This window comes from Heterocephalus glaber, unplaced genomic scaffold (assembly GCF_053883595.1).
Source record: "Heterocephalus glaber isolate CG9 unplaced genomic scaffold, H.glaber_assembly_v1.0 deba00000281, whole genome shotgun sequence".
Lineage (NCBI taxonomy): Eukaryota > Metazoa > Chordata > Mammalia > Rodentia > Bathyergidae > Heterocephalus > Heterocephalus glaber.
The window spans coordinates 12,569,898-12,589,057 of NW_028258139.1; the positions used below are offsets into that span (position 1 = coordinate 12,569,898).

The window sequence follows — 19,160 nt, forward strand, 5'->3', positions numbered from 1 at the left end:
GAACACTGTTTTGAATGGTATTGCATTAAATTTTTATATCAGTTTTGGAAGCATGGCCATTTTGACTATATTGGTTTTGCCTATCCAAGAACAGGATATCTTTCCAGTTTCTCTCTCTCTCTCTCTTTCTTTCTTTCTTTTTTGTGGTACCAGGGATCGAACTCAGGACCTTGCGCTTGCAAGACAAGTGCAGCGCCACTGAGCTGCATCCCCAGCTTCCATTTTCTGATGTACTTTTCAATCACCTTTTTCAGAGTACTGTAGTTTTCATGGCAGAGGTCTTTTACTTCCTTGGTTAGGTTAACCCCTAGGTATTTAATTTTTCTTGATTCTATTATGAAAGGTATTGTTTCCCTGATTACTTTCTCGGTGACATTATTATTATTATTTATTTATTTATTTTAGTTTTTTTGAGACAGAGTCTCACTGTGTAGTCCAGGCTGGTCTTGAACTTGCTAGGTAGCCCAGGCTGGCCTCAAACTTGTGGCAATCCTCCTGCCTCAGCCTCCCAAGTACTGAGATTACAGGCTTGCATCACCACACTCAGCTATGACTTTATTATTGGTGTACAGGAATGCTACTGATTTTTGTGTGTTGACTTTGTATCCTGCTACACTACTAAATTCGGTTACTAATTCTAGGAGTCTATTGGAAATTTTGAGGTCTTCTGTGTAGAGGATCACGTCATCTGTTAATAACAATAATTTGACTTCCTTTCCTATACATATTCCTTTTATTTCTTTCTCTTGCTTGATTGTTCTGGCTCACATTTCAAGAACTTTATTGAACTGCAGTGGTGTTAGTGGACATCCTTGTATTATTACCAATTTTAGAGTGGAACTTTTAACTTCTGCCCATTTATATGGTGCTAGCCATTAGTTTGTCAAGCTGAGACAAAGTCCCTCTATACCCATTTTCTTCAACCTTTTTTTTTTTTTTGTACCAGGGATCGAACTTGGGACCTTGTGCTTGCCAGGCAGGCAGCAGAACCTCTGAGCTAAATCCCTGGCCCTCTCTTCAACGTTTTTAATCATGAATGGATGTTGGATTTTGTCAAAAGCTTTTTTTGCACCTACCAAGATTTTTGTCCTTGCTTCTGTTTATGTGATGAATTACATTTATTGATTTGCATATGTTGAACCATCCCTGCATCCCTAGGAGGAATCCTACTTGGTCATGATCTATGATCTTTTCAGTAATTTATTACAACCTGTTGCAGTATCTTGCTGAGGATTTTTGTGTCAATGTTCACTAAAGAGATTGACCTGTAGTTCTCGTTTTTGGTTGGGTCTTTTTCTGGTTTTAGAATCAGGGTAATGCTAGCTTTCAGGAATGATTTTGGGAGTACTCCTTCCCTTTTGATTTTATTAAAGAGTTTGAGGAGTATTGGCATTATACAGTGGTATCTCAGTTCATGAACTTAATTTGTTCCAAGATTCTGGGGAAAATGGCCACATTCGTGTTCAGGTGGGGGAAATGGCTGCAGTCGTGTTCATCACCTGATGCAGAGTTCACAAATGGAAGCAAAATTTTGCTGAATCTTCTGTTTGTAACAGAATTGTTCATGAAGAGAAGCATTCATGAACTGAGGTATTATTGTATATTCCCTAAAGTTCTTGTAGAATTTGGGAGTGAATCTTTTGAGACCTGGGCTTTTCTTAGTTGGTAGTTTTTTTTTAATTACTTCTTCAATCCCGTTGCCTGATATGGTATTATTCAGGGTTTTTAAGTCTTCTTGGTTTAGCTTTGGTAATTCATATGTATCTAGGAATTTATCTGTCTTCTGAATTCTCGCTTTTATTAGAGTACAGGTTCTCAAAGTAGTTACTAATAATCTAGATTTTGGTACAGTCCATTGTGATTTTACCTTTTGCATTTTTAATTGCTTTGATTTGGGTTTTTCTTCCCTTTTTTTTTTTAAAAAAAAAGATTAGCTAGGGGATTGTCTATTTTCTTTGTTCTTTCAAAGAACTAGCTCTTCAATTCATTGATTTTTTTGTATTTTTAGTCTCAATCCCATTAATTTCTGCTCTGATCTTTATAATTTCCTTCCTTTTACTAGCTTTGGATTTGTATTGTTCTTTTTTTTCTGGGAACTTGAGGTACATGATTATGTTATTTACTTGGGCTCACTGTGTTTTCTGATGTGGGCATTCATAGCTATAAACTTTCCTTTTAGTAGGGCTGGGGATGTAGCTCAGTGGCAATGCGCCTGCCTCGCAAACTCAAGGTCCTGAGTTCGATCCCCAGTGCTACAAAAACAACAACACAACAACAACCCCCTGCCCCCCCCCCAAAAAAACCTTCCCTCTTAGGACTGCTTTTATTATGTCTCATATGTTCTGGTATGTTGTACTGACATTATCATTTGATTCTAAGAGCTGTCTAATTTCTTCTGTGACCCATTGATTATTCAAGAGGATATTAATTTCCATGTAATTTCTGTGATTTCTTTTGTAATTGATTTCTAGTTTTATCACACTGTGATTGATAATATACATGGGATAATTTTGATTCTTTTACATTTACTCAAGCATGCTTCAGCTGGATGTGGTGGCGGATGCCTATAATTCCAGTACTTGGGAGGCTGCGGCAGGAGGATCATTGCACATCTGAGCCAGTCTGGACTACACAGTGAGTTCAAGTCCAGTCTGAGCTACACAGTGAAACCATGTCTCGAAAAAACAAAACAAAGCAAAAAACAAAAAACAGAAAAAAGAAAACATGCTTTATAGGCTAGCATGTGGTCTATTTTGGACAAAGTCCCATGTGGGGCTGCGAAGAATGCACATTCTGTTGTTGGGCGGAACTCTGTAGGTAACTATTAAGTCCATTTGTTTGAAAGCTTGGTTCTACTCTGATGTTTCTTTTTTTTTTGGTACTGGGGATCAAACTCGGGTCCTTGTGCTTGTGCAGCAGTCAGCGAAACCACTGAGCTAAATCCCCGGCCCAACTCTGATTATTTCTTTGTTGATTTTTTTGTCTAGTTGATCTGTCTATTTGTGACAGTAAGGTATTGAGGTCTCCCGTTATAATTGTTTTGGTGTTTATCTGATTTTTTTCTGTTCAGTAGTGCTTGTTTTATGAAATTGGATGTGCCAGTGTTTGGTGCATATAATGTTTATAATTGTTATCTCTATCTGTTGAATTGTTCTCTTAACCAATATATAGTGACCTTATTTGCCTCTTCTGATCAGTTTTGGCTTGAAATTCACTTTGTCTGAAAATAGGATAGCTACTCCTCCTTTTTTCTGGGATCCTGTTGCACAGAATATTATTTTCCATCCTTTGATTTTCAATCTGTATATTTCTGTTTTGGATTAAATGTATTTCTTGCATACTGCATATTGTTGGATTTTGTTTCTTGATCCATTTTTCCAATCTGTATCTTTGGATTGGGAAACTTAAGACCATTCAAATTGAGAGTCATTACTGAAAGGTATTGACTCATTCCTGTCATTACATTATTTTCTTGTTTCTGGTACCCACCCCCCTTTCAGCTTGACTCCTTACCCTGCCTAATGTATTCATTCTATTAGACTTTTTAACATTTTTATGTTCATTGTCTATATGTAGGTTGTCCTTGAGAATTTTTTGAAGTGCTGGTTTTGGTGGTCATGAATTTCTTTAGGTGATCTTTGGCATGGAAATACCTTATTTCACCATCAACTTTGAAATAAAATGTTGCAGGGTATATAAGTCTGGGTTGAACATTTTTATCTTTTGGGGCTTGAAACACTCCACTCCAAGATCTCTTGGCTTTAAGCTTTTTGTTGACAAGTCTACTGTAATTCTAATGGGTTTACCTTTATAAGTGATTCATTGCTTTTCTCTTGCTGCCTTTAGTTTTCTGTCCTTGTGTTGGACTTCTGGGTATTTTGAATATGATGTGATGTGGAAAAGTTCCCTTTTGATCATGGCTATTTGGATTCTATATGGATCTCTTATCTGTATGTTTAATTCTTTCCCAGTATTTGGAAAGTTTTTTTGCTATTATTTTTGTTAACGGGTTTTTTAAGGCCCTTTGTACTGTCTTCTGACTTTTCACTTATTCCAATTAATTTTATATTAGTCTTCTTTGCATCATCTAGCAGCTATTGAATCCATTCTTCATGTTCTCTTATTGCTTTTAAGCTATCTCTGAGTAATCGGTCTTTGAAAGCATCCTTATCTTCTAATTCTGATATTTTGTCCTCACATTGGTCATTTTTGCTGCCCATACTTCTAATACAATTTTTTTTTGGTACTGGGGATCAAACTCAGGACCTCCAGCTTGCCAGGCAGGCACTGTGCCACTGAGCTACATCCCTGGTCCCCTAATATAATTTTTATTTTTTATTTTTTTATTTTTTTTTATTTTTGGGTACCGGGGATTGAACCGGGGCCTTGTGCTTGTCCTAATATAATTTTTAATCTCCTGGATTTCTGTTTGGAACCTTTTCATGGACTCTCTAGTTCTTTGCTAAACTGGTCATTTATGTTTTGTATCATTTTGTTTAGCTCAGCTAGCTTTCTTTTCCTCTGGAATTCCCTTGTCCTTATTCCCTCTTTTTTATATAACTCACTCCTCTTTCTTTCTTTCTTTTTTTTTTTTGGTGGCGGGTACTGGGGATCAAACTCAGGACCTTGCGCTTGCCAGGCAGTTGTGGTGTCACTGAGCTGCATTCCCAGCCCCTAGCTCAGCTAGCTTTTGATTAGTGTCTTCTATAAGCTCCCTGATTGTTTTGTTTATTACCTTCATTATCTGATTAGTTATAGTTTCTGTGAGCCCACTGAGTACCTCATTTGTCTATTGTTTTTTTTTTGGTACCGGGGATCAAACTTGGGTCCTTATGCTTGCGCAGCAGGCGGCGAAACCACTGAGCTAAATCCCCAGCCCTCATTTGTTTATTTTTTAATCTCTTTTGTTAACCTTTAAAATAATTCAGCTGTGTGGCTTTTGCTTTCCTCTGCCTTAATGCTCTATGAGTTGGCTTTGGGGTAGTTGGGAGTTTTGAAAGGCATTTTGTTGCCTAGTCTGTGTTACTATTGTTTTTTGTTTGATTGGTTTTGTTTTGTGCTAAGGTTTGGAAATTAATTATAGTGGAAGACTTTGTCGCTAGAATGGAGATTTCTTTATTTAGTCTGCTTTTCTTTTTTTTTTTTGTATCAAGGATTGAACTCAGGACCTTCCACTTGCAAGGCAGGCACGGTGCCACTGAGCTAAATCCCCAGCCCTTTAGTCTGCTTTTTTGGTGATGCATTCAGGGCATGGCTAACTATAGTCCTTTGCCTCTGCCCCAAGATCCAATCACTTCTGTTAATATGGGTGGGAGGATCTAATGTAATTGGCCCAGTATCCAGTTCTTTGGGAATGGACCATGGTATTGTTAGTATCGCAAAGGTAATTTGGGTATTAGCATACAAGGTAAACCTATTACTAGCAATAACTATGCAACCTAGGCAATATCAAGTAAATAAGCAATAATAAAATTCCCCAAGACAAACTGGATATTGAAATACCATAAGAACCAACAAGGTACCGCCCTTAGCCTTAGAAAAGAAATCTACGGTGATAGTATAAATCCTAAGACAAACCAAATATTAACATACAGCAAATATCTACTAAATATGATAACTATACCGCCACTAATGAAAGAAAATACTTCAAAAGTAGTAAAATAGAGTCAAATAACTATCTAAAGATTGATAGAGCTTAATAGTTATACTATTGAAGGTATAGGGGGCTGGGAATGGGAGAATGCAAAAAAGAAAAACATTTTTTAAGGGTTTTTTTTTTTCTTTTTTGGTACCAGGAATCGAACTCAGGGCCTAGTACTTGCTAGACAGGTACTGTGCCATTGAGCTATATCCCCAAGCCAAAAAGAAAAATTTTAAAAAAGTAAACAATAGGATATGAGAAGGAGAAGAGAAAAATGAGACAAAGGATCCTATTATGAAGTGGAAGTATATTAATAGAATTAGATAAAGGTAACAGAAAAAACCCCCAATAAGAAATAGAAGATAAAAGAAAGAGGGAAAAAGAAATAATATGGAGATTAAAAATAGGAAAAATTATGGTTCTGCCACCTGCCTCACAAGTGCAAGGTCCTGAGTTTGATCTCCAGTACCAAAAAAACCAAAACAAACAAACAACAAAAATAGGAAAAATTAAAGGGAAAATAAAGTAAGAAAAAAGAAAGAAAGAAAATTAGTCCAAGAATAGAGGAAATATATTTTTTTCTCTGTATTTTTGAATGAATGGTTTCCTTCTAGGATCTACAGCTTGGGAGTCCAGCTAGTCTTAGTCTTTTCCACCTAGCCTTACAGTCTGTAGGTTTGTGAGGTGCACTCCCTAATCCAGAGGCCTCTCTGTTTACCCCAGGCTGTGTCAATGTCCACACTGAGGTATGTCCTTGCTCACATTGGTGGATAGGAAAGGCAATCAGATCTCAGATCTGTGCTAGATGTAGGCACCAGGGCAAGGGTTCACAGGTACTTAATAGTAGCAGGCACTTTCAGACCCAGCTGTTTTTTTGTTTTTTGGTACCAGGGATCAAACACAGGACCTTGCATTTGCGAGGCAGGTGGTGGAAAGACCCAGCTGTTTTTGAACACAACTCAAGCTGGACCTGACTTCTCACCCCAGGGGTTAGGGCCCATGTTCTTCCTGAACTGAGTTTAAACTTCTCAGGGGATCACTTTCTAGACTGCTCTCTGTTCAAGGCTGTTTACCATGGCTGCCTCTCACCCAGTCACCGTGGGAGAGTACACTGGGAGCCCTGAAGTGAAGTTGGTTTTCAGTTGTTCTGAATCCTCAATTTAAACAATCAGTCCCTTCCCAAAATGGTATCTGACCAAGCACTCTGGTGATGCAGTGGGTGCCATTGCTTGAATCCCTCTCTAGCTTTTTCCTGCCATGTAGAAGGAGTTCCCTTGGAGCAAAATCCCACACTGTTTTTGCAGTTCACAAAGGCCATGGACTCCACTGCCATTTTCCCCTGGATCTTCCAGCTCCAGGTACTTGCCTTGCTTCTTGGGAGCCAGGTTCTGCTCCCCACAAGCTGCAAGAGCTAGGGAGAGGGTACAGATTGTTTCCTTTTTTTCCCTTTTTCTGTGTTGTAGACTATTTTTCCAACTTCTCTGTAGCTTCTATTTTTTTTTTTTTTTTTGTCAGTTCCTTCCCAGTTCCTGGTGATCTGTTTCTCTTTTTTTTCTTTGACAAGCTGTTACTTTCCAGTGTTTGGATTCTGGATCTTGGAGAGGCTGAATTTTGCTACCGATCACCATTCCACCATTTTCTTTCTCCTATGTAGTCTTAAAGGAAAAAAATATAAAACACTCTTGTGGGCAGTTTTCATTCAACTGCAGTTTGCACTGTCTACCATCCAATCCATTCTCCAGGTCCATTTTTCTGGAGTCAAATGTAGATTTCTGAATTATCACAATGTGGGATATCACTCATAGTCCTGCTGTGCACATGTCTCATGAATGGTAGGGTAATCTGAATCATTGAGGAGCACCATCTTCCATCACTTGGTCTCATGGGCTCTTGGTAGCACATGGTCATGTACTTACAGGTACTTTGCTTTGGGTTTCTTGATGTCTCACCTAGGAAATTAACCTGATAGTTTAGTCATCTTCATCCACAAAAATTTTTTACATGTATTCATTCTTCAATTTTAAATTGGCTTTGAAATTTAAAGAAAGCTCCAGACCTAAAACCAAAATGCCATGGTATTTTGGAGAACCTGAACTTTTTGCACATGGGAAGAGATCATGGTTCACAAGAACAGCAGCTCTTCCTCCCTCTGTAGCACTTTTAGCCCAGGACTTAGGCAGCTCAGCGAGCATGCAAAAGTAAATTCAAATCCATTTGGTTATTTTGGTGATGACTCTGTGGACATTTAATATTCTTTTCTGCCTTTCTAAATGGCCTTCAAAAAATAGATGTGGTTATAAAACATCACATAAGGAATTACTTGAAATAGAATTCTAAAAATAATTTTTTAGAGGGCAGGGGAGATAGTCATCCTTTTTGCTCTTACTAGAAATAATTATTGTATATATTTCCACTTCATGGAGAAATCATTTAATAAGAATATTTACTTGAAAGTATCATCAAGATAAATTATGGTGAAACAAATACACCTGGATATTCATTATTGCCCAAACATTGCTGCATTGTTATGACCTATAGACTGAGTGAATTAGCCAAATCTGATCACAAATAATTTTGGTATCTATCTTGCTTTCTGCATAACTTCCAAGGTATAGGAAATTAGGGTTTTATTAGCTTTAACAAAATATGTGGTTTAGTCCCTGTATATTAAATGTATCTGTACTTTAATAATATCTTTGTCCCCAAGTCATCTTAGGTTACTCATTTTTAAGAATCCATTACTAAAAATTGTAGAAAATTAAAAGAATTGATTTTTTAAAAAAGAAGATGGGAGGTAAGATGAATGTGCTTCTGAAAATTTTATTAGTTTATGGCTATGGAGAATACCATGAAAATGTATACTTGGCCATTTTGTATTTATTTGTTGAGATAATACACAGTAAGAAATTACTGGGGAGAAAGTCTTTTTAAAACAGCCCCTATGACCAGACATTTTCTCAAATAGGTCTCCACTCTGAAAAAATGTCACAAGCATGCACAAGATGTGCCCATGCTCGCTGCATTCCTGGATGTGGAGTAGAGTTGGAAAGAACCAACAGAGCCTGGATCACTTCCAACAGCTAAGCTATTCGCACACGGGAATAAGCAGAGGTGAGATGAAAGACAAAAGCAGAACTAAAGTCTCAGGCATCAGAGACATGTAAAATGGAAGGTGAGATGTGCTCTGAACACTTGAAAGCCTATATGTTTTTCAGGAGAGAGTAGAGATTTAAGAGCGTGACCTTTAAAGCCTGGCAGCATAGAGTGTCTGCCCTCAGGAAACAGGCGGCGGGGGCGAGGGACAGTAACAAAGGGGTCATTAACAGAATCATGGGCCGGAGGGCGGGTAGGAGGTGGTTTGGCTGCCTCTATGACCTGCCAGCACTTGCAATTGCCATACCAGGCGGGTCCAGGGCAGATGCTGGTGAGTAGGAACTACTTGTCCCTGAGAGGGCGGAACATATGTCTCCTCCCTGTTTCCAAGGTATTTTATCTGTGTTATTTGCCTGGTTCTGGGAAGGCCCCAGATGACTGCAGAATTTATTGTCCAACAGCTGACCCCAATCTGAGAGCATGTGGTACCTAGAAGCTTCCAGAAGCCCCTGAAGCTATGTGGTCGCCTTGCGGTGCACTGGCTTGGAGAACAGGATGGGGGTGGCTTCAGTTCTGGAGTCACATGTGTCTACAGTTCTGGGATGATGCCAGGGCATCCCCTTGCACAAAATTGGACTAATCTATCTTGGGCCAAGATCTGCTGGAGACTGTGCTTGTGGAATACCACTTCTGTCCCCCAGGGGAGGGTCAGCCCAGCACATATGGTAGCCTCAGGTTTCTGGGCCTTAGCTTTCCTGCACCTGAACTCTTCCTCCCACTGGATGGCTATGGATGGGTTGTGTCTCCCGCTCACTTGACTGAGGTCTCTGCTAGCTGATTTGAGGGTCCCCCAGGGCCTGCACCTGGAAGAGTTGAGGCTTCTTAGTTGAGTCCTTTTAGAACATTAGAAACGTTGGGAAGATGGGGTGGTGGAGTGCTCTCCATCCAGCAACTGTACTCCATGCGCACGCACGGGGTGGGGGTCACACTGTTCATCCTTACAAGACTCTAGACACCAATTTAAAATTCTAAATAGTCAGGGGGCTGGGATTTAGCTCAGTGGTTTCGCCGCCTGCTGTGCAAGCGCAAGGACCCAAGTTCGATCCCTGGTACCAAAAAAAAAAAAAAAATTTTTTTTTAAATAGTCAAAAAAGGAAAAGAAGGAAGCACTCACCCTATGTTTTTGCACAAACTGGACCTCTGGGGAACCAAACATTCAGACAAGGGACATTTCTCTGACCTGGAGAGTGACGGGGTGGGAATGTCAGACATTCTGGGGACACAGATGGACACTCCCATGGGCTGATTCACTAATACCACGGGTGTCATTTCACCAACACCAACACATTCCAGAGCCTTTGGGGGCAAAGTCGAAACGGCCCAAGTGGGCAGGCAGCAGTCATCACAGGCTCCATGGAGGGGCAGAGCTGTGACAGACTGCTAGTCCTAAGCCCCAACTGGATCACAACCTAAAGGTCTGTAAGCCACATGGGGTTAGAGGACAAGGGTTGGGGAATGTTGGAGGGCTCTTTTCCCACACTTCTCAAGACGAGGCTCCTCTCAGGACTGATCTGAAGATAGTGGGCCATGGGGCAGTACAGATATGGGCTGGCCAGGGCTGCTGACTGTGCTCCCCTTGCCCCCAGCTCCCCTAAAGAGTTGGGCTCCACTTTCCCCTTACTAAGCATGAGACTGTATGGAGCCAACCCTGCAAGACATGGCACTCCCCCCACTTCTTTGGGGTAGCATCTGCAGACCCTCTCCTGTCTGGGAGACTGGCTCAGAACCAGGGTGAGGAGGAACAATGACTTCAAGCCCGCTAGTAAGTGCAAGATGCACCTCCTCAAGGGCACCATCCCATCATCAACATCTTCCTTAGTTTAGACAATCCCTTCTTATTTTCAGGATCTTATATTTTTGTAGGGCTTCATGGTCAACAGTGCCAACAGCAATGTATTTGTTATGAGACTTTTCCAGCAGATGGCGGCAAAGAGTCATGTTCCAACAAAATCTCTGTTTTTACTCTTGTTTTCTGAGAGAAGAAAGAGAGCATTGTGTTTGATCTGTGAGGCTCCACCTCAATCCCTGAAGAACACCGCCCAGGACCAGAGGCCTGGTCTGCCTGACGTCATCTCAACAGCCTTTGCCCATGAAGCTGGAATGCTCAGCTGATCAGGGGCCTCTTAAATGACATCGCCCTCCGGGGATCTCAAACAGGAACAGTGGTCTGGAAACTCACCCTTCTCAAACGTGAATTTCTATCTCCAAAACATGTCACGGGCAAGATATTTTAAGCAACCTATTAAATAGGGATTCTTCTAATTGGAGAAATTTGTAAAAATGTAAGTCCCTTTATTTTATAGTTTTATTTATTTTTTTAACTTCTTTGGACTAGGAAAAAAAAAACACCTGACAAATGAGCATGGGTGTCAAGTGTGGGAGTGTCCATGGTACCATTTCCAAGCCAACACAGGTAGTGGGGTTGTCTACCCTAACCCTAATCCTAACCCAGAGAAGAAGGTGGAGACAGGTGGGTCACTGGGCACACTGGCAGGGCACTAGCAAGAGGGTTGTACTCCATGGTGGCAGCAAAAGACCGTGCTGTTATTATATTATTTAAAATACCTTGGGCCGGGGATTTAGCTCAGTGGTTTCACCACCTGCTGCGCAAGCACAAGGACCAGAGTTGGATCCCCGGTACCAAAATAAATAAACAAACAAATAAATAAATAAATAAAATACCTTGGGCCAGGGATTTAGCTCAGTGGTTCCGGTGCCTGCCTTGCAAGTGCAAGGTCCCGAGTTCAATTCCCGGTACCAAAAAAAAATCAAAAATAAATTATAAAATAAAATACCTAATTTTTAACAAAAAGTTTCAAGACATGCAAAGAAAAAAGTGTGTTCATGCACAGGAGAAAAATGGTTCAACAGAAACTGTCTCTGAGAAGCCCAGACATTGGACTTACTTGACCAATGCTTTAGCCACTTTACATATATGTTGAAGGAGCCAAGGCAAACAATGTCTAAAGATCTGAGAGAAGGATGAGAACAACATCTCATCAGATCATCTCACCTTGATGGAAAATATCCATAAAGAGACAGAAATTATAAAAAGAAATGGGAAACAACACAGAGGTCCACTGGCAGAAGAACGGATAAATGGTAGGCATTAGATACATAGAACAGAACCTTCTTCAGCTCTTAAAAAGATTACTAGCTGGGCATGGTTGTCAAGACACTGAGGCAGGAGGATTGCAAGTTCAAGGCCACTCTGGGAAATAAAAGTGGCGGGGGGACTGGGGATGTAGCTCAGTGGTAGAATGCTTGCCTAGCATACGTGAGGCCCTGGGTTCAATTCTTTTTTGGTACACCAAAAAAGAAAAAAAAAAAAAAAAGAAAGGATGACATTCTGACACATAATACAACATGGATGAACATTAAAGACATGGCAAGTGAAGTAAGGCAGTTATAAAAGAGCAAATACTGCATGTTTTCACTTACATGAGGTGACTAGAATGGTCAAATCCATAAAGACAGAAAATAGAAGGGGTTTCTAGGGCTGGACACAAGTGAGGAGCTGGTGTTCAGTGGTTGCACAGTTTCAGTTTGGGAAGATTTAAAAAATTCTTGGAAGCCAATCAGTGCCACAGACCTATAATCTCAGCACTCTGGGAGACTGAGGCAAGAGGATCACAAATTCCAACCCAGTGTGGGTAACTTAGTGGCTTAGCAAGACCCTGCCTAAAAAATAAGAAAGGGCTGGGAGTGTAGCTCAATGGGAAGGCCCTGCATTCAATACACAGTATCACCAAAAAGAAAAAAAACTTGGGGATAGAGAGTGGTGGTGAGTGGATGAATGTATGCCACTGAACCGTGTACATGGAAATTATTAAAATAGTAACTATATTGTGTACATTTTAACACAATAAAAGATTTAGAGGAACTAAGTGGAAGTTCTAGAGTTGAAAATTACAATCCCTGAAATAAAAACCTCACTTGGACTCACCCGATTTAAGCAGGCAGAAGAAAGCCCTGAACTTGGATGAAGGTCAACTGAGTGTTACCCCCCACACCACCCCCTGTACCTGGAATTGAACTCAGGACCTTGCACAGGGATGGCACCACTAAGCTACATCCCTGGTCCTACCCTACTTTCTTTTTGTGTCTCAATTTAAAATTAGAGCCTTGACTGTTCATCAGGTATTTCCCAGTAGGCTTGAGACCAAACTGGGGCCTTGACATACTCAGGTACTGACACTGAAAGAAATGGTCCTGGTCCTGAGCCAAATTCCTTAAACTTTCATATAAATGCAAATCCTGTCCCCCTTTCCATGGACACCTGTCTTACTTACTTTTCTTGTTGCTGAGATAAAATACACAACACTCAGAGTTAAAGAAGGAAAGCTTTGGGACTGGGGACGTAGCTCAGTGATGTCATGCCTGCCTGGCAAGCACAAGGTACTGAGTTCGATCCCCAGTAGCCACACCCCCAAAGAAGAAGGGAAGGTTTATGTCACCTCGCAGTTTGTAGAGGTTTCAGTCCATAGTCTGCTTGTTCCAAAGAAGAGCAGCAGGGCAAAGGGGCATTGCAGAGAAGAAACAGTCCATGGTGTGGCAAGCAGAAGGCAGCAAGCAGCAAGCAGCAAGCCTCCCTTTCCCTTTTATTCCATCCAGGCTACCAGCCTTTTGGGTGATGCCACCCACATCCAGGGTGAGCCTTTCCATTATTCACATCTAGAACTATACTAAACCAATCAGTGGACTAATTTAGTACCACACACCCTTAATCCCAGTATCACACACCCTAAATCCAGATAGCTCCAAAAAAACCCCACCTATGAGCACATGAGGCTTTGGGGGGACATCTAGATACAAGCCATAACAATACCTAGGCTAAATATCCTTTTTCTGTTGCATTCCATTCCAAGGATAAATGGCAGTATTCTGTGTAGTTATCCTAATAAGTGCTATGAACAGGTCACCCTGATGTTTAATGTTTCTTTTTTTTGGAATCCCAACTGGCCCCATTTTGGAATAGTCTGGGGCTTTCCCACATGGATTCCCCTTCTACAACTTTTTTGTTGTTGTTCCAGGGCATTGAACTCAGGACCTTGTGCTTGCAAGCCAGGTGCAATACCACTGAGCTAAATCCCTGGCCCTGTTCTGCAACTTTTGAGGCCACTCATGCTGTGGACTCAGAGTGACAAAACACTAAGATTATCCAGTATGAGAAAGGGAAAGAATAATAAAATGAATAAAAATGAACAGAGCTTTAGATATCTGTGAGGCACCAATGACCTGCTCATAATAGGAGTCCCAGAAGAGGAGAGAGAGACAGTGACGGGAAGACTATTAGAAAAAATGATGGCCCAAACGGTCTCAAATGATGGAAGACATTAATTTACATATCCAAGAAGCTCAGAGCTGGGGATTTAGCTCAGTGGTGCTGCTGCCTGCCTCACAAACACAAGGTCCCGAGTTTGACGCACGCCCCCCAAAAGAAGCTCAACTAACTCCAAATAAGAGAAACTCAAAGAGATTTACAGCTACTTATTAATCAAATTGTTGAAGTCAAAACAGAGAATCTTGAAAGCAATAAGAGAGAAGCAACTTATGACATATAATATAAAAGAACCTCAATGAGATCAACAGCTGACTTCTCAGTCACCACAGAGGCCAGGAGACTGTGGGTGACGTACTCATGTTGGACATACAATGTTGGAAGAAAAAACCCAGCCCAGGAGTCTATATCCAGCAAAATCACCCTGCAAAAATGAAGAAAATTTAAGACATTCTTAGATAAATAAAAATGGAGAAAGTCTGTTGTTAGTAGACATGGATTTGTTCTGTCATATAAGAAATACTAAAGGGAGTCCTTCAGGCATCTATGGAAAAAGAATAGACCATAACAAATTCATATGATGAAATATAGGTAAGTACATAGGTAAATATAAAAGACAGTTTTTTGGCTTGTAATTCCCTTTTTCTCTACTTGATTTAAAAGAAAATTACTTAAAGCAATAACTCTAAATCTATGTTGACAATAACAATGTACAAAGATGTAATTTGTGACAATAATAGCAAAAATGAGGTGGAAATAGGAACAAAATTTTTGTATATCGATTAAATATATTAGTTTGTAATAATCCAAATTCAATTATTAATTAAAATGTCAATCATAATCCCTAAGGAATCTACTAAAAAATCTATTGTGAAAAGGAGAGAGCCAGGATGGACAGTAACAGACAAAATAGATTTTAAGCTAAAAGTTGTTACTAGAGGAACAGAAGAACATCTTATAATGATGAAAGAAGATAATGTATATATACCCTCAAAATACATGAAGCACACACTGACAGATTTAAAGAGAGAAATAGACAATTCAACAATAGTAGTAGGAGACTTCAACATCCTAATTTCAGTAGTGGATAGGACAACTAGACAGAAAGCAGCAAAGAAGGAAAACACTAAATAGCTCTACAAGCCCGACAGATATCAACAGACTATCTACCCAACAACAAAAGAACACATAATTTCCTCAAGTGCACATGGCACTTTCTCCAAAATAGATCATATATTAGGCCAAAATTTGATAAATTTAAAAGGACTCAAATAAATAATATAAAGTATATTTTGTGACTATGATGGAATAAAATTTAAAACTAATAAAAAAAGAAATTTGGAAAATTCACAAATATGTAGGAAATTTAACAACATACTCCTAAGTAAACCATAGGTCAGGGAGGATGTTCAAAGGGCAAATTTTAAAACTTTGAAATGAATAAAAACAAAAATATAACTTATAGAACACAATGAAAGCAGTGCTCAGAAGGAAATTTATAGCTATAAACATCTCCACAGAAAAGAAAAAAAATGTTTTTTTTTTTTGGTACCAGGGATCAAACTCGGGACCTTGCACTTGCGAGGCAGGCAGTGGAACCACTGAGCTAAATCCCTGGCCCAAGAAGAAACATCTTAAATCAATAACAACCTTTTTCCTTAGAAAGCCAGAAAAGAAGAGCAAACTAAACCCAAAGCTTCAGGAAAATGGAAATAATAACGATTAGAACAGAAATAAATGAATACAGAATTTTAAAAAAGAGTAGAGAAAAATCAAGAATACCAAAAGCTGATTCTATGAAAACATAAAATTAACAAATCTTTATCTGGACTGATCAAAAGAAAAAAAAGAGAAGGCTTAAATTACTAGAATTATGAATAGAAAACGGACAATTGCAATTGATCTGACAGAAATAAAAATGATTACAAGAACATAATATGAACAACAAATTAAATAACCTAGATGAAATAGAAAAAAAATAAAAAGATGTAAGGACCAAATAACTTAAGAAGAAACAAAAAATCTTAGTAGACCTATAATAAGTAAAGAGATTTAGAGATCTGAAATTCCCACAAATCAAAGCGCAAGAGCAGAACTGTTGAGTTCTACCAAAATCTTAAAGAATTAACACCAATTGTTCATAAAAATTACCCCAAAAAATGAGATGAAGGAAGACTTACTAACTCATTCTATGAGGCAACATTATTCTGATACCAAAACTAGGCAAAAATATCCAAGAAAAAGAAAGGTATAGACAAATAATCCCTAATGAATAAAGATGTGAAAATCCTCAGAAATACTACTAAACAAAATCCATCAGCATATAAAAATAATTATTCACCACAGCAAGTAAAACTTCTGCCAGGAATGCAAGATTGGTTCAATACATGAAACTTAATATAATAAACCACACTAAATTATTAAAATAACCCACAGGACGATTTCAATAGATGCAACAAAAGAATTTGACAAAATCCAACATCAATTCATGACAAAAAGCGTCAACAAACTAGGAAAAGAAGGGAACTTCCCCAACCTAATAAATTGTATCTGAGAAAGCACCTCCAAAAACATTATACTTGATAGTGAAAGGCTGGAAACTCCTCTTAAGATCAGGAAGAAGATAAGGATATCAGTGCTCACCGTACTCACTGTAATACTGGAGGTTCTAGCCAGGCAAGTAGACAAGAGAAGAAATAAAAGCATCCACAATGGAAAGGAAGAAGTAAAACTATTCCTTTTTCAGATGACATGATTATAATATGTATACACATGTATATATAATATATACATATATTATATATATAAAACTCTAGAGAGTGCATCAAAAAACAGCTGATAAGTGAGTTCAACATGATTTCAGGATACACACACAAAAGTCAGTTGTATTTCATGCTAGCAATGAAATAAAAATTCCATATATGATAGCATTAAACATAATAAAATACTTAAGAATAAATTTCACCAAACAAGTGTAACATTGTATACTGAAAACTGTAAGACATTGTGGAATAGACCTTAAGAGGATGTAAATACATCGCATCATCTCATCTTGGTGGGTTGGAAGACCCTATATTATCAAGATCCAAAAATTCCCCAAGTTGATCTGAAGACTCAATGCAGTTTCTGTCAACATTCTAACTCCCCTGTTTTTGCAAAAATGAACAGAGTGATACTAAAATTCAGATGGAATTGCCAGAGACACAGAATAGCTACACAAGTCTAAGAAACAGCAATACTGAAGGACTCACACTTTCCAATTCCAAAATTTCCCCACAATTACAATAACCAATACAGTGTGGGAATGGCCATGAGGAGAGAAAAATGGAAAAGAACCGAGTTCAGACATCAATTCATGCGTTTGTTATCACCTGATTTTGGAGAAGAGTGCCAGACCAGTCAGAGGGAAAAATAATCTTTTAAGCAAATGGTGGTAGACAAGAGAAATCTATGTATAAAGAATGAAACTGGACACTTTCTTCTTCTTCTTTTTTGGTACTGGGGATTGAACTCAGGACCTTGCGCTTGCAAGGCAGGCTCCAGAACCACTGAGCTAAATCCCGAGCCCTGGACACCTTCTTCATACCAGAAATTAAAACTAACTTAAAATGGACCAAACATCTAAATGGAAGAACTAAAACTATTACACTCTCAGAAGAAAACAGGGATATTTGTTACTTTGAATCAAGGAATGACTTTTTTAGGTATAACACAAAAGCACAAGTTGCTGTAGGACCAAAACCAAATAAATATGACTTCATCAGAATTTAAGACTCAAGTGCTGGGCCGGGGATATAGCTCAGAGGCAACCACCTGCCTCATAAGCATGAGGCCCTGAGTTCAATTCCTGGTACCAAAACCAAAACCAAACAGAACAAAAAAACTCCAGTGCTTCAAAGGATGTCATCTTAAAAAATTAAGGCAACACACAACATGGGAGAAAATATTTGGAAATATTTTATCTGACAAGAGACTTGTATTTAGAGTCCATAAAGAGCACTTGTGACTCAACAACACAAACAACCTGATTTAAACGTGGACAAAGGGACTTAGCTCAGTGGCACTGCGCCTGCCTGGCAAGTGCAAGGTCCTGAGTTCAATTCCTGGTACCCCCCCCCCCAAAAAAAGGAAGAAAAGAAGCTAAAGGTGAACAAAGGATTTGAGTATGTATTTTTTTAGAGAAGACATGCAAATGGCAGAGAATCTCAAACAGATGCTCCATGTCATTAGTCATTAGGGAAATGCAAATTAAAACCACTATGAGAAATGGTGTAGCCACTTTGGAAAATAATGAGCTCTCAAAAAGTTAAACATGACTTACTATATGCCCAACAATTCCATTCCTAGAGATATAATCAAGAGTATAGAAAACATATGTCCATCCAAAAACTTATACACTAGTGTTCACAGCAGCATTTTTCAAAATGGCTAAGAAGTAAAATCCCAAATGTCCATCAACCGATGAATAGATAAAGAAAATATAGTGTTTCCATACAAGAATAGTAATCAACCATGAACAGGAACAAATCACTGACATATACTGCAACATAGGTGAGTCTTGAAAAAAATATATCGGTTAAAGAACCCAGACCTAAAAGACCATATGTTGTTGGTTCCATTAAAAGGAGGTGCTCAGAGTAGGCAAATTCACAGGGAGAGTCAGTAGGTTTGTGGTTTCAGGTGTAGAGAGTTGCTGTTAAAACTTATGGGGTGTCAGGCACTGCGATGTGCGCCTGCAATCCCAAGTACTCAGGAGACTGAGGTAGGGGAGTCCTTTGAGCCCGGCCTGGGCAACACAGTGAGACATTATCTACAAAACAAACCCCCCAGAAGATATGGGGTTTCTTTTTGGATGTTGACATGTTTTGGAGTTAGATAGTGATGATAGTTGCACAACTTTATGATTATACTAACAATCACTGAATTGTACATTCTAAAGGGATGAATTTTATGGTATGTGAATTACTTCTGGAGAGAGAGGTGCTTAGATAAGAGCAGGCTGGTTTGCAAGCAGGAATGAAGGGGAAGGGAGCCAGTCCATAATGTCAGGGGCTTATAAAGTTGGAAGAGACAACTGTTTCTCAA

General features: G+C 39.1%; 1 protein-coding gene across 1 annotated transcript in view; it reads left to right on the top strand.

Moving 5' to 3' along the window:
- Positions 1–2,337: 2,337 nt before the first annotated feature.
- LOC101709785 (uncharacterized) overlaps positions 2,338–19,160 on the top strand; it is a 41,662-nt gene continuing 24,839 nt past the window's right edge. The window contains exons 1-2 of the mRNA XM_087183612.1: positions 2,338–2,634; positions 8,607–8,752. The gene's annotated coding sequence lies outside the window, so the exon portion shown is untranslated. The remainder of the gene's footprint in view (positions 2,635–8,606; positions 8,753–19,160) is intronic.